Here is a 19,516-nt window from a genome sequence, read left to right on the forward strand (position 1 = left end):
TTTCCTAAACACAAACACATACCGCAAAAATTAACTATTCGAAACAATGTATTTACAGATAAGTACATAAATAGATGACACTTCAGCTGAAGTTATTTTAATGCCTTTGGTTGTAAAGTGGCTAATAAGTATTATTATAAAAGTAGATAATAACAAGTCAACAGTGACACACGACCTAAACTGAAGGTGAAATAACATCTGCACATGGTTGAATTTCCTAAATGTTAGCTCTCACACGTGTCATAGAAAATAATGTGGTTTTAGGAGTATAAATAGAGTTAAATTTCTTCCCCTTTAAACTGTACCGTCTTTAGTAGTTATAAGACGCAATTTAAAGAAAAAATGTTGTTTAATTATTTGTTTTTTGTTTTAACTCAAAACAGCTCCCATATCTAAAAGAAGAAGCTTGTTTCTGATATATCTTTAAAATCCTTATTTTATACCTGTTTAATATAAAATTGTTTATACTTTAGACTGCTATCTTTTTACACAAAGTGCATGTAAATTAAACATTGCAGTGCTTTAATTATTTAGTCTGAATTAACATTTGCAATTAGTTTAGCTTTAAGGAAGAAATGAAAAAAAAAATTAACTTCCATGAGCATATGAAATTGCAGAAATTATCGGAGTTCCTAATTGTAAGCAATTGAAATATCTTATCGTGAAGAGCTGTTGGCATCAGGCGTGTACGCATGTCGGTCTTATTTGTTTGAAAATTAATCGATTTTTTATTGCTTTATGAGTGCAATATTATAAATGACTGATACGAAAGGTGTGATGTGATTACAAGACACGACAACAGTCCGATATGGTGGAGTACACAAAACCAGTCGTCTTGCTATCATTGAGGCAAATATTATTTAGAGACGACGATTTAAAGTTCAAATTCCAATTTAAATTCTTACAAATTCGAGGGAATTTTCACAAATTTCGACATGCTTATAAACATATTGAAGCAATCACTGCAACCCTGTGTGGGTCCTTTTAAATGATTAAGCAATAAAACGTAAAATCAAAAAAGGTTGTTATTATCGGTCAAATCGAATGCTAGTAAGCTGATTTCAATTCAAGTATTTTAATTCTTATCATTTCTTCTTCGAAACGGATACATTTTGTTATAATTTATATAACATATGTACATATGTATTTACGGTGCACATTTATTTTGCAATACGCTTTGGAAGAGAGCAAATATTTGCTTTATGTATGGTTTATTTCTTAGCGGAACTTTCATATTTACGCACCTGCAATTTTCAGCGCAGAATAAGGTCAGGAACGTTTTTCTTAACAGTGACAACAGGGTACTTAAATGAGTTATTTATTATTGAAATATTTACAAAAAACTTAAAACTTTCGCTTAACTGACATCCCAGACACCCTTTGCCTACTAAGCAATTATTTAATAACTTAAAAAGTGTGCCATTTCAGATAAGAATTTTTTGTTTTTAAACTTTAACATTTTAAAAGTAGCAATAAAGTGGATTTTTGCGATATATAACTTTTTTTCAGGAAAGAAACCTTAATAATAGAGAAATTGGATAATTTATTGCTGCAATAAAACTCAATAAATCAAATATTTGCCTTTTTTGTGTCAAAAATGTTTAAATTACACAATTAATTGTGCATTTTTTTTGGCTTGTACAATAAATAGAAACAATGAAAAAGTAATTAACAACTAAGCTGTCAGAAAATACTACAATAATTTCTTGCAAATACAAGATTATGAAAGTAATTACATATGCGATTTCATAACTGCCATTATTATTTGTTGACAATGGCTCAACGCGAAGTAGATGATAAAATATATAGTGGCACATCCCATATTCACAGACTTTTGTCAGTCCGCTATTAACTGATAATCGTAAAGTACCATCGCAAACACGTGTTCACGGTTACAAGCACAACAAACGCAATAGCTGATAGCAGCAGGTGGCGCAGTGCAGCGTGTTCTTCAGGGCACTCGTAATTCTTATTAGCCTTCTGTTTCCACGCCTGGTCTAGCCAGAGAACGTAAATGAATATTCATTAACATTCTCAGGTCTAGCTCGCCTTTAGTTTATACAACAATTCGCTATCATTTGTCTGTGGCTCTTCGAAGCCTATCATCAGAGCTATTTTAGACAGGCGCAACGCCTACGATAGCAGTACCAGTAGAAGCAGCAGCAAGGATTTTCGTGCCTATAACAGTTGTTGTTCACGTGTTTACTCCTGGTTTTATTATTGTATGCAAATTGGCAGTCTTAGGTCGGGTGTCAGATGTGACCGCAACTAAAGTTGATGCACCTTCGCTACAAATTGTTGCTTCGTAATAGAAAGCCAAACCCGTTAAAAGAAAATTAGTTTCGCTTATAGTTGACAACCATATGTATTAAGACGGATTACATAAGTGGGTACAGCTGAACCAACTTGAAATAGAAATGTATATCGAAATTGTAATGTTACACAATAAGCATTAATCATTGGTGAGCTCATGATATTTTTTAAAACCAACATTATTGACCAAATACCTACATACGAACCCTTATTAATATTTCAATCATTGATTTTTTTGAACGTTTAACCACAGTTTCCTTGCGAAATATTTGCAGAAGATCACGAATAACGAATTTCCTTGTTTGAGCATGAGAACTATTATTATGATTTTAAGAATAAAAAATGGTTTTCCCTTTTAACTGCTCACAAGTTAGCTGCGCGCTTGCCAATTCGAGTTTAACTAGCCAATATAATCTTATTACATTCAGCAGTTCTCTATAAAATTAAATTTCATAAAGTCTTTTTACAAAACCAACAATTGGTAAATCACATTCGAGTTTACAGAATCTTCAGAATCTCACAATTTTCGAATGTACATGTATTTGTTTTTAGAGTCGGTGAGGAAATTTTCTCTGAAACGGCTGAACCGATCGGCTTAAAATTTTCACACGACATTCTTAAGCATATTTTTCAGGTAACGATCGATGGAATAAGATTTTTGACTATAAATTCGATTTTTTAAGCCACTTTGAATTGTACATTTTCTTACAAAAAATTTATTTTTTTGTTTGGGAAGGCGCCATTTTCACAAAAATCAAAAATTTCAATATTCCTTCGATCATTACCTGTATTCATCTATCATAACACTAAATTTTATTGGTTTTTGGTTTCAGATAATTTGACGCCGAAATCACCTCACCGCCAGACACCTTTTTCCGGAGGTCCTTCTGGAGATCGGCTATAGGAACAAGGTGATCCAATATTTTTAAAAATTAATCGCTGATTCTAAAAGTACATGAAATTATTTTTATGTCCATTTTTTTTAAGTCGTAAAACAAAATTCCGGTTCAAAAAAAATTCACGAAAATACGCATTTTTCGGTCTTGAAAGTGTTTGTAACCCCTTAAGATAAGTTTTTACTGCTGACTACTTGGTCCTAAACACACTATTTTACATATCCTCATTTTCTCTCAGGTAGGGTTCATACACCACAAGATTCGTCGATGAACTTCCTGTTTCTTTAACAGTCCCTAAATCTTGCACATTCCAAAATATTTTACTTTTAATTATATATTTTATTATATTAAATATTTTTAGCACTTTAAAACGCAAAAATTAAAAGAACTCCAAAATATTTCAAATTGTGTCGATATGGTTCACCAACAAGTTAAATTTAAAAATGTATATAGATATAATAAACGTAACAAAATAGTTAATATATACACCATTTATAAAGTTTATTCGTCCAGAGCACCAATAACAAGTAATACCGGAGCAATTCTTATTTTTAATAATCTAGCAGTTCAATGGCTTTTAATAGCAAAAAACGCAATCATTTTGAAACCAAAACAACTTAAATTACATTTGGCAATCGGAAAACTTTTGAGAACTCATCGCGGCAATAAACAAAGCAAAATCTTTTATGCAGAACAACGCACCGTCTCTGACATCGAACAAAACAACTACTGCAAATACACTCGCGAATGCGAAACAATGCTTAGAAGCTCAGCAACGAAAACCGAATGCGCAATGTCGTGTACAACACATTTGAACGATATAAACAAACTGAACAGCAACACAAAGTCAAAGTGAGCAACAGTTCAAAGATCCGACAGCAACAGATTTTGAGTAGCGACAAGAACAAGCTGAGTCAGACCGGGTTGACTGCCGAAGGAAAGAGGGTGGATAACAGTCCCAGCCATCAAAGAGGTAGTCAGTTTCTCTGTTTGTACTACTAAAAAATTATTGTTTCAAAGATATACACACACAAATGCGTAATGTATAGAGCGTAGCAAATGAGAGAGAAAAATCCGATTTATTGTTTACTTGTCATGGAGCACAGTGATACGACTTTTCACAAATTCTATGTAAATAAATGAAGAACTCAAAACAGCTGGTTTCCCGACAACAACATACATGTATGTATATATATGTTCAGTACAAATTTTGTCTTGCTATGTCAGACGAGTTTTATGCATTAACCCAGCAGAACTTGCAACGAGGTCATCAAATGCCCGGAATAATATACTCTTAAACGATCGTTTTTTACAATACGGATAGCATTGTGTGAGATATATTAGCTCCTATAATTAAACAAGTAAAAAGTACCTTTACTAGCCGCTTTGAGATATGAAAACAATACGGATAATTCATTTTACTTCTCTCCGTTTATTATCAAAAACGAATCTTTTCACAAGCGAAGACATCTACAAGGGTATAATATAATATATAAACATAACAGTAGTGTTAGTGTTTTGGTAATCATCCAATTCATTCATGATTATGATATGGTTAAGAGGACACGACATGCTATGTTACTTTGTCAAAGCAGTTTTGAACATAGCTAAGTAATTTTGTTCTAAGAGGTTACATTGAAGAGCAGCATTCAATCGCCGCCACCCAGGATTTACTAGGCTAGGTAGAAAATTCATTTGTAATAAAAATTATATTTTTTTCAGACAGAAGGAGTAATTAGATTTCCTTAATGGAGTACAACCAAAGCAGATAAGACTGAGTTTTGCTAGTCATTGGTAGAAATGTATCGTTATGTAGAATGTCACTGAATGTGACAGCTGTACAAAAAAAATACGTCAATAAATATACATAAGTACGTTTAACTATAGGTATGTAAATCTAGTAAATGACTGAATATAAATATATACAAAGCAATCGTTTTGTCTCTCAACCAGTTTTCAAGACAATTTAACTGTTTTACCTGTCATTACATCGCTTACTCGCTCAGTCGATTGCCTAGCAAAACCGTTCAGCCAGTTTAACACCGAGCAATGGTTGCCTGCAACGCTTGGTGGTATATGCGAGGTTAATTAAAATTCCAAGTACAAAAAATAATTATTTATTTATGCGCAATAAGTTAATAATTAAAATGCTATCACAATTTATTTAGTGGATGAAAATTTCTATATAAAGAATGTAACCTAAAATCAAAATGCTTTTGTTGAGAGAATAATAGTAATGTTTTATAATTAAAAATGGAATAAATGTAAGAGAATACATATATTATCCTTCTTTTTTGTATAGTAGAATAAGTTCATTTAGAATACTGTAATGTTTGGAAAATAAAAGTTGATCTTTGTACCATGAGCCTTCTACAATTTACTACGTATGTATATAAGCAGAGTATGTATGTATATAACCAAAGTACAAAAGCATGAATATAATATGTGCTCATGATGTGACTAATTTCATTCATTTAAAGCGATAAATAATAAAAACCCATATTTTTGAGCTGATTCCACGAATTATAAAATACGAACATTAATTTATACGAGGTTTAGTTAAAAATAAAATTCTACGAATAGGACAGACAGCAAAATTACCGGACTTGGGTAAAACAAGAAAAAACGTTAACTTCGGTTGCGCCGAAGCTATAATACCCTTCACAAATACAAAGGCCCCTTACAAGAACTTGATTCCGAACGTTCAATTTGTATGGCAGCTATATGATACAGTGATCTGATCTGACCAATTTCTGTGGAGAATAATTTGTTGCCTTAAGCAATAACTCGTGCCTAATTTCGTGAAGATACCTCGTCAAATAAAAAAATTTTCCATGCAAGCACTTTACTCCGATCGTTCAGTTAATATGGCAGCTATATGCTATAGTCATCCGTTCCATACAATTTCTTCGGATATTAGATGAATGCTTTAAATAATACCACATGCCAAATTTCGTGAAGATACCTCGTCAAATGAAAGAGTTTTCCATACAAGCACTTCATTCCGATTGTTCAGTTTGTATGGCAGCTATATGCTACATACAAATTGTACATATGTACAATACATATATATTCAGCGATATACAATATTTATTGGTTTTTAAAAGAGGCGAATTGGATTTGTCAATTAGTTTCGTAAACAAATCACTACACTACACAATTGTATTAACCGAATTTATGTAAATATTATATACATATATATGTAAGTATATGGTATGAGCGTATGAATCTTAATGTTTGTAATACAATTCTTAGCAGGCGCTATAAAATCATCGATACATATGGTGTGTACATACATGTATGTATGTATGTATGTCTGCATTGTATGTACATATGTCTGTATTTACGGTACTTCCGTGACGATGAATGTCTTTCACGAAATTAGCGCATTCACATAAAATTTGACACCTTAATTTTTTCACACATACATACACATACAAGTGTCTTCACTTTCACCATTTTAGTTTATTATACATATGCCTGATAAATTCTGTTGCGGAGCACTTAAGTATTGTTCTAATGATGGACATTTCAATAAGTGGAAAACTCCAAAATAAAAATTACTTGGACATGGCTTTAGGAATGCAAAGATGGACAAAGCTTGGAATACAGTTTCTTATAAGATAGGATTTGATATGACGTCGAGACCTGGTAAAAATATTGAAGCCATTCCAATTAAAGCTTAAATTATCAGGAGCACATTCCACATCATACAAAATCCGTGGACTTCTTTGAGTGAATTCATTCCTTTCACATCTGCAGTGTAATAAATATTTCGAGGGAAACGAGAGAAATTTGTGTACACCAAAACATTCATACATACTTACATATGTAGCATATTTATACTAATCTAAGTGCATATAGGCTTAAAGAACTAAAAAAGAGAATTGCGGACGCAAAATTAACTGTAACAATCCCAATTGCATAAATTAATAGAAAAGAAAAAACAAATGCCACTACTTATTGCACTATCATCTATAACTAATGACAGCAACATAAACAATTAAATAGAATTTAAATTATTATCAGGGTTCAGTAGTAAGTTGCAGCAAAAACGAAACAGTATGTTATGAACAGCGGTCTAAAAAAAATCGAGAGAATAACAGACCCTGGCTTTCAAATGTTGAATGTTGTAATGTGAAAGGTAATGCCATTGTCATCATGGTTACCAAACGAATGTCCAAACCGGTGAAGCACCGACGTGAACCGGCTCAATCCAATAATGTTACGTACTGATTTGTATGTAAGTATGCATTTTTTTGAAATCTAAAATAAATACACACAAAGCACAAATAACCAAGCCGACGGCATTAACAAAAATTAAAAATTCTTACGCCACAAAAACTAGTGCAATGTTGCCAGCCGGGTCTGATTCTGCAGTCGGTAACATTGTAACTACACTTTTACAAACAATGTACAAATACACATGCACATGTATACACCATATTTAAGCATATTGTGGGGGCGTTCCTTAGTCTGGTGACGTTGAATGCTAATCGTTTAACCAATTATTGCCCCAGAAAGCCATCATCAGCGTTGCTTTATTTTATTAAATCATAGAATTATATCAAATACATACATAAGTATGTAGTTTTTTGACAACCAATATTCATACGTATTCAGTATATGCCAAAATTAACAAAAAATACCTAACGGATTTCTTTAGTGTTGCCACCTGCAACTTATATTGAAATTACTCCAATTAATGGTTTAGCTAACTTTATGTGAAAATGCAGTTGTGAATGGCAAAAATTGCAAATTTTCGAAAGCCGGTACAGACAATTTGAAGTTAAAGTTTTCAGCAGCTTCATTTCTTATTTGCTTGTTTGAACAACAATTGTTTCCAATTAGGATTTGAGTGTTGAACTAGGTTTTATTATTGTTATTAAGAACTTGCGGCTAAAGGGTTAATGAATTTCGAAAAGGACCTACAAATATTTGCACGCAAGTGTTCTATAGTAAATATTGCGTTTAGCACATATTAAACAAAAATAATGAAGAAAAAACTAACTCGCAAAACTCCAAATTCAACGTCGATTGTTTATTAAAATAAATTGAATTGATGTCAAAACTTGTTATATATTTTCATACTACTGAATTTGCCAAACCTTTATGAGCATAGTAGAACTCAGTCATATGGTGCAGATAACTTTCAAAACAAAGACAAACGGTATGCGATTAGACTTACTACAAATCCAAAGCACTACACAAATTTGTATACTCTCGCAAATTGTTCACCTAACGGTTGTTTATATCACCTAAAACTAATCGAGTTAGATATAGGGTTATGTATATATAAATGATCAGGATCAGGAGACGAGTTGAAATCCGGGTGACTGTCTGTCCGACCGTCTGTGCAAGCTGTAAATTGAGTAAAAATATCTTTATGAAACTTGGTACACATGTTTCTTGGTATCGTAAGACGGTTGGTTCTGCAAATGGGCGTAATCGGATCACTGCCACACCAACAAAACGCCATTAATCAAAAACAAATAAATTGCCACAACTAAGCTTCACAACAAGATACAAGACTCTAATTTGGTATACAGGATCACATTAGGGAGGGGCATCAGCAGTTTAAATTTTTTTTAAAGTGGGCGTGGTCCCGCACTCAAATAAGTTTAATGTGCATTTCTCCTATTCCACTGAAGCTATAATAACAAGATTCACTGGGAACAAATATTTTTAGTATATCTATCGACGGTGTGAAAATGGGTGAAATCGTGTAACAACCCCGCCCACTCCCCATATAACGGTCCTGTTAAAAACTACTAAAAGCGCGATAAATCAAGCACTAAACAAGCCAGAGACATTAAATTTTATCTCTGCGATGGTATAAGATGATTTTATAGGAACCACGTTCAAAATGCACACCCTTTATGCAAAAAAAATTAAACTAACTATTTGAGAATAACTCCACCGAACAATGTTCAATCACTGACTTCACTTTTAGCAATTGTCTTCATAAATCCATCAGCCTTTGCAGATGGCTTGTAATTTCAAGAACAATCCACATGTTGGATCACATCTGGTCAGAATTCAAGCTAGAGGCCATCAACTATTTTCCGTGGCAAATAGTGCTTCTCCTAATTTTAATGTTTAAAACAACACACTCATACATTAATACACATACATGCACGTTTGTATGTATATAAATCTATATGTGAGCCAATGTATGCCCATCTATTGCAGCAAGCGAAAAAAATTTCATTATATTGCTCAGTTAGACACATACATATATACAATATATAATATAATTGTATATGAAAGTTAAATGAACTTATAAATAACAAATAAATTAGAATGTCAACGCAACTATATTTAAACAATTTACTTCCACCAGCCTTGAAGCAAAAATAAACATAACCAATTTGTTGAATTCTTATGAAACGTTTGGGGTGCTTGCACTCACATATCAATTAATTAGGCAATAATTAAAACAATTGAAGAGTAAAGTACGAGCATACAAAGCCGTTCAAAAGCTCAGTGCTTACACACATATTTACTAGATAGATGTGCATGTACATACATATCTGTTTTCATTAAAAGTTCCGTTCAACAGTCGCATCGTCAATAATTCTCATTGATTAATTTCTCATGTCTAATTATTTATAGTAATATTTAATTTAATTCTCATCTAGATGCTTGGCAGAGCTTCTCCTCCCTTTTGTGGTGTGCCACTTGACTTTTATGCGACAAATGGATGAATATAGTGCCCTGCGAACAGGGCATATGAGAAGCTTATCCCTGGGTTCAAACATAACGAAACGCTCCTGAGAGAAGCTCGTCACTTAAAAATTTTAACAGGGATTGACTAGGTTAAATAGACTAACTTATATGAATTCTCATATGAATAGAGAGAATGTCAATCAAAATTGATTATTTCACTTTTATATAGTTTTAAAACCTTTCAAATATAATTACAAAACACTTTATAAATTATTACACCGCAAAAGCCTGTCAATTTATTAGCATAGTAATATTTGTTGTTTATAATTTTCAACAGATTTCCTATTTTAATATTCAGATATCAATTCACGAGTACAGATGTAATACAATGTAAATTTAATAACTAGTATTCAATACCACACCTATCTTAACAAATTAAAACTGAGGCTCATAGTTGTCACTCGCTTCGTGCAATCTTTGAATATACTTATAGTAAATGCACACTGCACGTCCCATACTATTGGAAAAACAAATTTATGTAATGGAAAAGATTTGATTACACTATGGAACAAATTGAGAGATTTTTTCAAACGATAATATTTGCTTTAATAATTTCTTTACAATACTTGGCTTTATTGGTGTAAAGTAAATTAATTTGAAAATGATTTAACTTTAAAGAACAAATAAATTTTGGGCGCACTTGACAACTGATTTCATATCAATTCGTACACAAGTTTCCACGGAAAACAGTAATAAAATAAATTTATAATTGATTGACAAAGTGGGTGAATTAGGCTGTATCGCACAGAACTTTCCTGTGAATATTCTTCTTATATAAAGAAAGTGTGAAAAAAATTTATTTTAATATAATATTTTTATTATTCAATGCTTGTTGTGTTTAATTCTTAGAAATCTCGAACACGTGACCAATTATTTTATATACTTCGCTGTATCCAAGTAATTTGTTGTAGTTAGACACGTTTGTGCACAATATTCATTTCTAAAAATAATTTTATTTTATTTCTCCAACGCCAGCCCATTTAATTTTTTTAGCACCAAGAAAAATGTTTCTACATTTTTTATTTACGTCAAACAAGTTATCAAGTCATTTATCAAACTTGTCGCCGACTATCTAGATTTCACGTTTTCTATTCGTTTAAAATATTCACAAAAGCTTGTTTTTATAATTTTATCAAGCCGGCGTAATGTTGTTGCTCGCAAACACGTTCATTCAAAATTCACGTGATACTCTCTTTATTTGATTCCGTTTAGTATGCATAGGAATATTCCGAATTTTTATTTGTTTGTATAATACAACAATTAATTTTTGAACGTTGACTTGAGTATTTAAATTTAGTTGTTTAAAAAATATTTAGGTTATATTAATTAGGCATTTTTAGGGCATAATCTATTTAAATTAGTTTAAATTTTTCGGCTCAAATTGGATTTCTGCTGCGAAAGACATTTTCTTAAAAGTCTATAGGTTTTCGAAAGAAAAAAATTTATAACAGCATTTGGCGAAACTTTCTGTGAAGCGAAAGTCCAATTGGCTTAAACCACTACAAATATATCTAATACGTAAGCAGAATAGTATACATATATAGCGGACTATTGTTATAGAAATTGAAGACTAGAAATTTTTAACGTGAATTTAATCAAAGTCCAATCAAGTCAAATTATTTTCATTATTTAAAATTAATACTTGTATGTACTTTGAAATTTAACATATGTACATACAACTTTTTGAGGTAGATTTTCTGTTCTGACAAGTTTATAGTAAATATTGGACGCATAGCACATACATACATACCATATACGTATATGTAAGTACATAAATACATATTTATTAGAAATGTATTTTATGCTACGCACGTTTTAAAAAGTAAGCAAAAACGTGACAAATTTTTCGTAATAACAGTATAATGATACATTTATATGTACATACATAAGTGCACAAGTCTATGTTAAGTGGATATATACGACAACATTTAATGTCAAAATACAAACTAAAAAGCAGTATATTTAGGGGACAAATAACTGGTAAATAATCAAACCGACGTAAACTTAAGCATACACATACAAATGGTGTGTCATAAATGGATAATTAAAACATTTATCTACGTCTCTGACTTAAATCGTGTTGAGCAGCACAGTGAAGAGGTATGTAACATAAGCAGCTGATTTACTTTTTCCAATTTATGCCGCTCAAACCGTTTTTTTTCTGTCCCTAAATAAAATAGCGTTTCAAAATAGAAAATAAACGGATTACACTCGTATAGTCTTATTTACAAATATAATATAATAGCTGCTTCGTAGTCCTCGATGTTGATTTGAAGCCAAGTTCAATGGGCTACTTTTTCTGTCCGCAAAGGCTTCCTATCAAATTTTCAGACATCCAGACTTTAATTTATCTTTGTAATGCTTTTACATTAGGAAAGAACAGATGAATGAGATTCAGATGAAATTGTACAATAAGTTAACATTATGAATTATGTTTATAATGGCAAGCTTTGAAGATTTTTATTCGATGATGTATCAGAAATATATACATAAGTATATAAAGTCACACCACGATAAACATATATAAAAAAAGATATACATACGTCATATTTTCTTCTTAGAATTAATAGTAATTAGATCCATACATATCCTTTTTTACTGAATCCTAGAAAAATGTATTGGTTTTTAAAGGAAACTAATTATATAGATCTTAGCTTTTAGAAGCTCAATACATTAATAACTTTTTTTATTGATCTCAATAAAAATACTACCGATTCTTAACTTAGACTAGATTTTAGAGCAAAACACTTACGAACTACGAATGTTATTTACCTTTTCAAAATTCACTACAAAAATCTCTTAAACTCAACAGAAATTAAATAATATTGTATGCACATACTTATGTACATATATAAGAAGTTGCTATTTATTCACACAGAAAATAAAAATGCCATATAATCGGCTATATATAAGGCGAATAAGCTCTAGTTTGAAATCAGCGACACGATGGTAAAAAAATCAGTAATTCAGACATATTCATATATACTGATCTATGTACATATGTATGTATTTCCTCTATAAATGACGGGCACTTCACAGCATATCATCAATTGTGTATTTGTATGTATACAATCATATAAAACATATACCTACATATATATGTATGTACATAAATGTCCGTGAATCGAAAACGACATATGGTAGAGTGTTATTTGGTGCCATTGACGACAGGCTCGATAAGTACTTCAGACACACTGACACCATGATTGCTATGATACTGAAAGCCTCAGAAAATCAACTATTGTTTGTATAGATGTGTATTTATTTTCAATATTTTTTTATATATAACCCATTGTCATAGCAACAAGTAAACTATTCTTAATTATGGAGTTCATTGTTGCGCAAGAAACATTGAGAGAAGCAAATCTATAAAATCGCAGAAACTCGAACCTGGAACCTGCTCAATTCTAAAACTACAAATATAAGAGATCCACCGAATACATGCAGGCTTCTATGTGAAAAGATATATATACATACATATATACATATTACATAGTACATATGTATATACGAGTACATATACTTTTAAGCTTTTGTGTCACAAAATCATTGCAAATGGATCGCTATGGAAAATTTAATACATTAAAAGTGATAAATAAACATTGAAACAAATAATTGAGGAAAGAAACAAACTGATCACACAAACAAAGAAAAACGTAGTTCATTAACTTTTATTGCAATAAACAATAGAAAATTTTAGAATGTGCAAAAAATAAGTAAAAGGAAAATATTCCATTATTGATTGGAATCGCTAGAAATATAATATGATAACTAATGACTTCCAGGCAAACGTTAAGTAATGACATAAGCAAAAAGAAAAATAAATCAAATAATTTAAATACGTAACAGTACACAAGAGATATTCCAATTGGGAGTGTAAACATAATTTTCTAAACTAAAGTAATACGATCGATATGTCGATTGAGGAAATTAAAGATGTTCTGAGGAGTGCAAGCAATATGGTTTCGGGTTTAGCTTTTGAAAACATATTCCCAATCGAAAATGCGCTTGGGGATTAAGACTTGAAGCTAAGCTTGAATAACGTTACTTTGAGAAATTAGATTTAATCCGGATTGCTATTCAAATACACAAGCAAACTGCTTATAGTTACACACTCACCTCGATTTAAAATAGATATAAAATTTTACTGCATTTTCTCACAGTGTACCCCTATTGACGTTTGCAAAAGCGCATCTGCTATAGGCTGGTGCAATTCAGTTCGAACAGGATATGCAGATAAGAAATAGTGACTCTTACATGCTCATAGCACATTACTAACAACCCAATACAATATTTAACAAAATGAACATTTACCACATGTTCTGCTCGACACAGACTGAGAGTACAAGCAGCAGCACACGGTTCACTCATGAAAAACGTGAACACAACGTGAGCATGACAAAGCCGAGTATAACAACAACCATTATTATGCTTCAACTAGTGAACGGACGTAAAACCGTATACCGTACAAGTATAAGTAGATATTAAAAAATAACTTGAATATATTTGAAATATTCTTAAATTTCTTACAGTCGAATACAATTATTTATAAATAGATAGACTATTTTTAATAATTGGATTTTAGTTTATAAAAAATTATAACTGATGAGCTAGATGTGTGCGAAACCATCTATACATAGCTCAATGTGATCAAAAAAGAACAACTGATTTCTGCGTTGTCACTACGGAAGGGTGGCACGTCGGTCACCAACTGAAGAATTAGTACACAACGATAAGGGTGCCTGCAGAGTGGACACTGAAAGCCGAACCGAACGGGATAAGCTCGGCGAATTTCACTATTTGTATAAAGAAATTTTTTTTAATATAAACATATATGTCATATATGCGCCGTTTCAGCGCGAATCGGCGCCGCTTTCCCTTCAAAACTGTTTTCTCGCATTGATCAGATTCACGCTCGGTTCGGCTTTCAGCGTCCACTCTGCAGGCACCCTAAGTGATAAAAGCAGAGTTTGCTTAAAACTAAAGCTACTATGTATAAGAAATATGTACATTTTTACATATGTAGATATAGTATGTGTCTGGTTTGGTAGCTTCTGTAGAACCTTAATGTTTGAAGATTTAGACAATTATGTTTTAATCTTATACGTAGTAAAATCTTGCGTAACTGTAGGATGGATAAGAATTTCTTTGAAATAAATATTGTAAACGATAAGAAGCTTGTCTGGACTTAGCCTACTTTTCCATACGATTTACAATTTGTTCAAGCAAATGTAACACTTTGAAAAAACAAAATCTATCACAACGAAGAATATTTAGAATGGTTGTGTCTGGTTTCTTCAGAAGAATAATACAGTTTTGTATGTGGCGAAAGGCATAAACGTTAACTATTACTAGTGCTTATCTCACTAGCGCTAAAGCAGAACCAGTGTATTTTCTGCAGCAACTGCTCACCAAATTTTTATTAGAGGATTTATTTGCTCCGGTAACAATAAGTATCATAACTTTTATGGGGTGTGTACTTTTTTTTACGATATTCTATATGCATATCGAAAAATATACATATTTTATTTTCTTCTTTTTCAAGTTTGTATACGAGTATAGACTAAAGTTTCTTTAATGTAAATACATGAAAAAATATTATAATAGAAACTGTGTCGCTAGCATGCTGGACTGTGAGAAAAGAATTGAAAGGGTAGTATGAATGAAAACATGTTTCATAATTCGAAAATTGTCAAAGAATTTAAATATAAAAAAATATCTCTTTAAAGATCTGACATGAGTTTCAAATCATGGACTGGAATCATATGGATCATAAAGTAGAAATTGGCTCCAATACGTCTAAGCTTAATTATTGTGTGCATGGGCATCGTTCTACTTTAAAGCGCATTGATCTGCTTTTTCAAGAACGCTTACTTTTAACACAATACTTACGCTTGCATTCATATACTTGTATTTAAGCAAATTAGAGCGGCGAAGTCCACCGATGTGTGAATAATGGAAATGTCTGTCACTTAATGCAGTTAATCAGAATTCTTAAGCACTGTGTGTCGGTTTTGCCCCACACTGCGCACCGAAAGCGTCGTCTAGCGTTATAAAACGCTCCACGCAAAACCCAAAGACAATTAATGGAAATTTTTACTTTTCGAATATCGGCGATCTCTCAACACAAAGAAATGCTCGCATGTACATAGGTGAAGAGAGAACACCAATTCTGCATATTAAAACGCTATATATATGTACATCCATACATTGGTACGGTCATCAATGCTTAGTAGCACAATCTTTAAGAATCACACTCACTTCCGCGTCTCCTTCGCTAGCTGCGCTGAGTTGCTTAAATGCTTCAATTTTGTTTGCAATATTCGAATACTATATACACACAATGTTAACAAATAATCCAATTGGGTTGTCAAACGCATAAATTACTTTCGCAACCGAAGTAGTTTAACTATTTCTTACACACTGTATGCACTTAATACAGACGTTCTCTGCATTTTAGTGCCCACAAGTAGTAATTAATTTTTTACACTCGTGGGCAGCGCGTGGCAGGACTCTTGCACTTTGTTATAATTTATTACATTCGCGCTAAATGCACACGATCGACTAAGTGACCAATGCAACAGCTGCAATCCAAGACAACGGTAACGATCTTGGCACGGGTTCAGCTTCAAAATGAATACCACCATAAAAATACATACATACATATGTGCATATATATATATATATATATGAATCTCACAAATTGCAGGGAGAGCGAAATAATTACCATACGATTTTTGCATTTTATTTTCCCCAGCAAAATCAGCACCAGGTACCGGCTACTGATCATTAGTTTTAGTCGTCAATGCACAATTTTCGTTTCCCAGAAGCGTCGCTTCGCTTTTTCTCGTTTGGTACCAATAGGTTTAGTTTTCCAATAAAAGCCCTTCTTGTTACTCTTCGTTGGAACAACCGGCCTCGCCACGCAACTGAGACTTAATTTACCCTAATTACTTAATTGCTTTCTCTTTTTTTAACTAGAGCATAACTGATCTATATACATACATATTTTGATATGTGAACTAAGGCAAAAATAGCTTTGAAGAGTTAACAGTAAAAATAACGCTTCACTCAGTTAATTTTTGTAGGAACGGAATTGCATTCGATATCTTTCAGAAATTTTTGACATCCAAAGGTTTTTTCTGAAACATATTCCTCTACAAGCAATGTCAAATCCTCTCATGAAATTCATTAGCCATTTAGAGTCAGCTTAAAACTTGTAGATTCCTGTATGTGTAAAGCACACAGCTCAAATAGAACTGTGGTGAAGAATCCAGCAGAATCTATTTCGCTCACATCGCCAACTATATAAAAATATTTTTCTTCACTCTTCATTTTAGTAGCAATAACAAAAACAGCATAATGTTTATATATTCAGCGAAACCACAGCGTTTTCTGTTGAATAATAACTAGTAATAGGTGATAAGTGATAGCGTACCTTTATATTTTCATTGTGTGTTTGTTATAAACGTGTCTGCACATTTTTTGATATTTTACGCATTAACAAAATCTACGCATTGTACTGTTTCGCCTCAGCTCGCGTAAATTATGAAACACTTTTGTTGAATTCAATATCCCCTCTCCAGACATTTGTCCCAAACATCTTTTATTAAGTCGAAGATAAATTTTTCTTTATTGTCATCATACAATGAAAATTGTCGCAAGGAATAAAACGCAAAGAAAATCACCTACAAATGCTTCCTTCTCAAAAACTCATACAAGCGCTCTTAAATGCAGCAGCACAAGAACAATTTTACATCAATACTACACCTCTTTTTTTCTCAAGCACTCATCATCATCGCCGCTCTTTGTACACATCTTATTCAGAATACAATAAAGAAAAAGAAAGGCATAAGGCCAAAAATAGAAAGGTATAAATGCACATACATACATACATTCATTGTTTAAGCGCGTACATGGGAACAAGAAATGGAAAAACAGCAAGTAAGGAAGGGCTGAATTCGCGTGTAACCGAATATTTTTTACTCTCGCAACTTCCAAGGATCAAAGCCGGGCTAATACATTCAGGTGTTGGTAAAACTTTATATTAAACAAGGGAAAGTGTTGCCCTGCTTTCATCCATTTTAGGTAAGAGGACGAACTGTAATTAGAAAGAGGCTCTTTCTGAATTTCATTAAGATTTCGTAAATATTGATCGATAGATGCGGTATAAAGTCAACCAGATGCTCGAAAATATTTACATTAAGTATATGAGGGCAAAGGGATGTATTGTTAAGCGGGTACATGGAAACAAGAAATGGAAGTTCAAAAATATGGTAAATAAATTAATCCCCTATTATTACACAGTGTAATTCTTCATCGGCCAGAGGATTTAATTTTATAACAGAAACTTAATAAAATTTTCGTTCATTATATAATATTTTCTCAGCAAACGAATTAATTGTATAGAAAATGGTACAATGTTATACAAAGCATACACGTACTAAATTCATATCTAGGTATATTATATAAGCATTAGGGTGGATTAAAATATTCAAACAATGCAATTCAAACAATTGTAGGAAAGCAGAAAGGTGTCCATACATACCCATATGTATGTATCAACGTTTGATATAACGTCGCTGAAAAATTCGTTCCCACGGTACTTCAAACTTTGGGGGTAATTTTCACCACAATTCACTAAAATAAATTTTTGTATTTTTCCATTTTTAACTGATATAAAATACGATACGCCACCCTTCTTATAAACACACATTAAAGTGGCACTAAAAACACTCCAAGACGCAATAAGTGTTTCCAGAAGACAAGGACCTTCAGAAATGGAACATTTAACGGAATAACCTTACAGTTCTGCTTCTACTAACATTTTTCCTACAGAGACAGTTGGTATTCTTATCTGACAAATTTTAGAGTTCTGTGACAAAATAGCAATGCGTTGGCCTAAAGACAATAGCCAAATTGGCGGTGAGACACATATACTCATAGTACACACTCGTACATAAAATTAAATAATAGGCTACGACAGTGGCGGATTATAAATCCGCTACTGGGCAACGAATTATCAGAAGTTCAAGTGTTTAAGATATTAGGCAATAATTCCAATTTAACTTCCTTGAAAAATAGCCGAATGTTAAAGTTTATTTACGTAATAGTACAGTTAACATTTTGATCGTTGAATCTTTCTGATACCGTGTTCAAGTAAAATTACTTTGATTATTGTACGCTTTAATGCCAACAAAATTGTTGTTCCACGCCGAAATTTGAGTAATTTCTAACAAAAGTATTGCGCACACAATTTAATTAAAATCTATTAAAATCTTGAAAGGCGAATTGTGCAAATATTAATGCCATATAAAACTAATAGCGGCAGTAAACAAATAAGAATCAAGCAGACACAAAACAGCACCGTCAGTTACTACTCTTTTAAACGTTAATTAATAAATATTAGGGACATTGATTTATAAAAGCTTTCGGAAAATTAACACCTTAAATTGAAATTAGAACAATTTAGAAGTAAATGATTTTAACTTGTACAGCGTGAAATGTATTAATGACTCTACTTTTTATATATGGTAGATGAATTAGTATTCTGTTCTCAGATAATTTATTTTTTCCTA

At 32.1% G+C, this 19,516-nt stretch overlaps 1 protein-coding gene and 1 long non-coding RNA gene across 12 annotated transcripts in view; one reads left to right on the forward strand and one right to left on the reverse strand.

Moving 5' to 3' along the window:
• Positions 1–19,516, reverse strand: part of LOC106615977 (organic cation transporter protein) — a 28,562-nt gene that overhangs the window by 5,058 nt on the left and 3,988 nt on the right. The window contains exon 1 of one of the 9 annotated variants that reach the window (XM_014232409.3): positions 16,200–16,340. The exons of 1 other annotated variant lie outside the window; for it this stretch is intronic. The gene's annotated coding sequence lies outside the window, so the exon portion shown is untranslated. Of the gene's footprint in view, positions 1–3,167; positions 3,264–3,698; positions 4,045–15,830; positions 16,104–16,199; positions 16,341–19,516 lie in introns of those variants that run through there. 7 more of the 9 variants (XM_014232411.3, XM_014232407.3, XM_036377077.2 and 4 more) reach the window with 7 other exon arrangements.
• On the forward strand, positions 723–10,453 carry LOC118683689 (uncharacterized). 3 transcript variants are annotated; one of them, XR_011397898.1, is made up of 4 exons: positions 723–2,462; positions 3,147–5,096; positions 5,163–5,593; positions 9,851–10,453. It is a non-coding gene; the product is annotated as an uncharacterized lncRNA (long non-coding RNA). The 3 variants fall into 3 exon arrangements; XR_011397899.1 differs by having other exon boundaries at positions 723–1,301; XR_011397900.1 differs by having other exon boundaries at positions 723–1,268.

This window comes from Bactrocera oleae, chromosome 2, assembly GCF_042242935.1.
Source record: "Bactrocera oleae isolate idBacOlea1 chromosome 2, idBacOlea1, whole genome shotgun sequence".
NCBI lineage: Eukaryota > Metazoa > Arthropoda > Insecta > Diptera > Tephritidae > Bactrocera > Bactrocera oleae.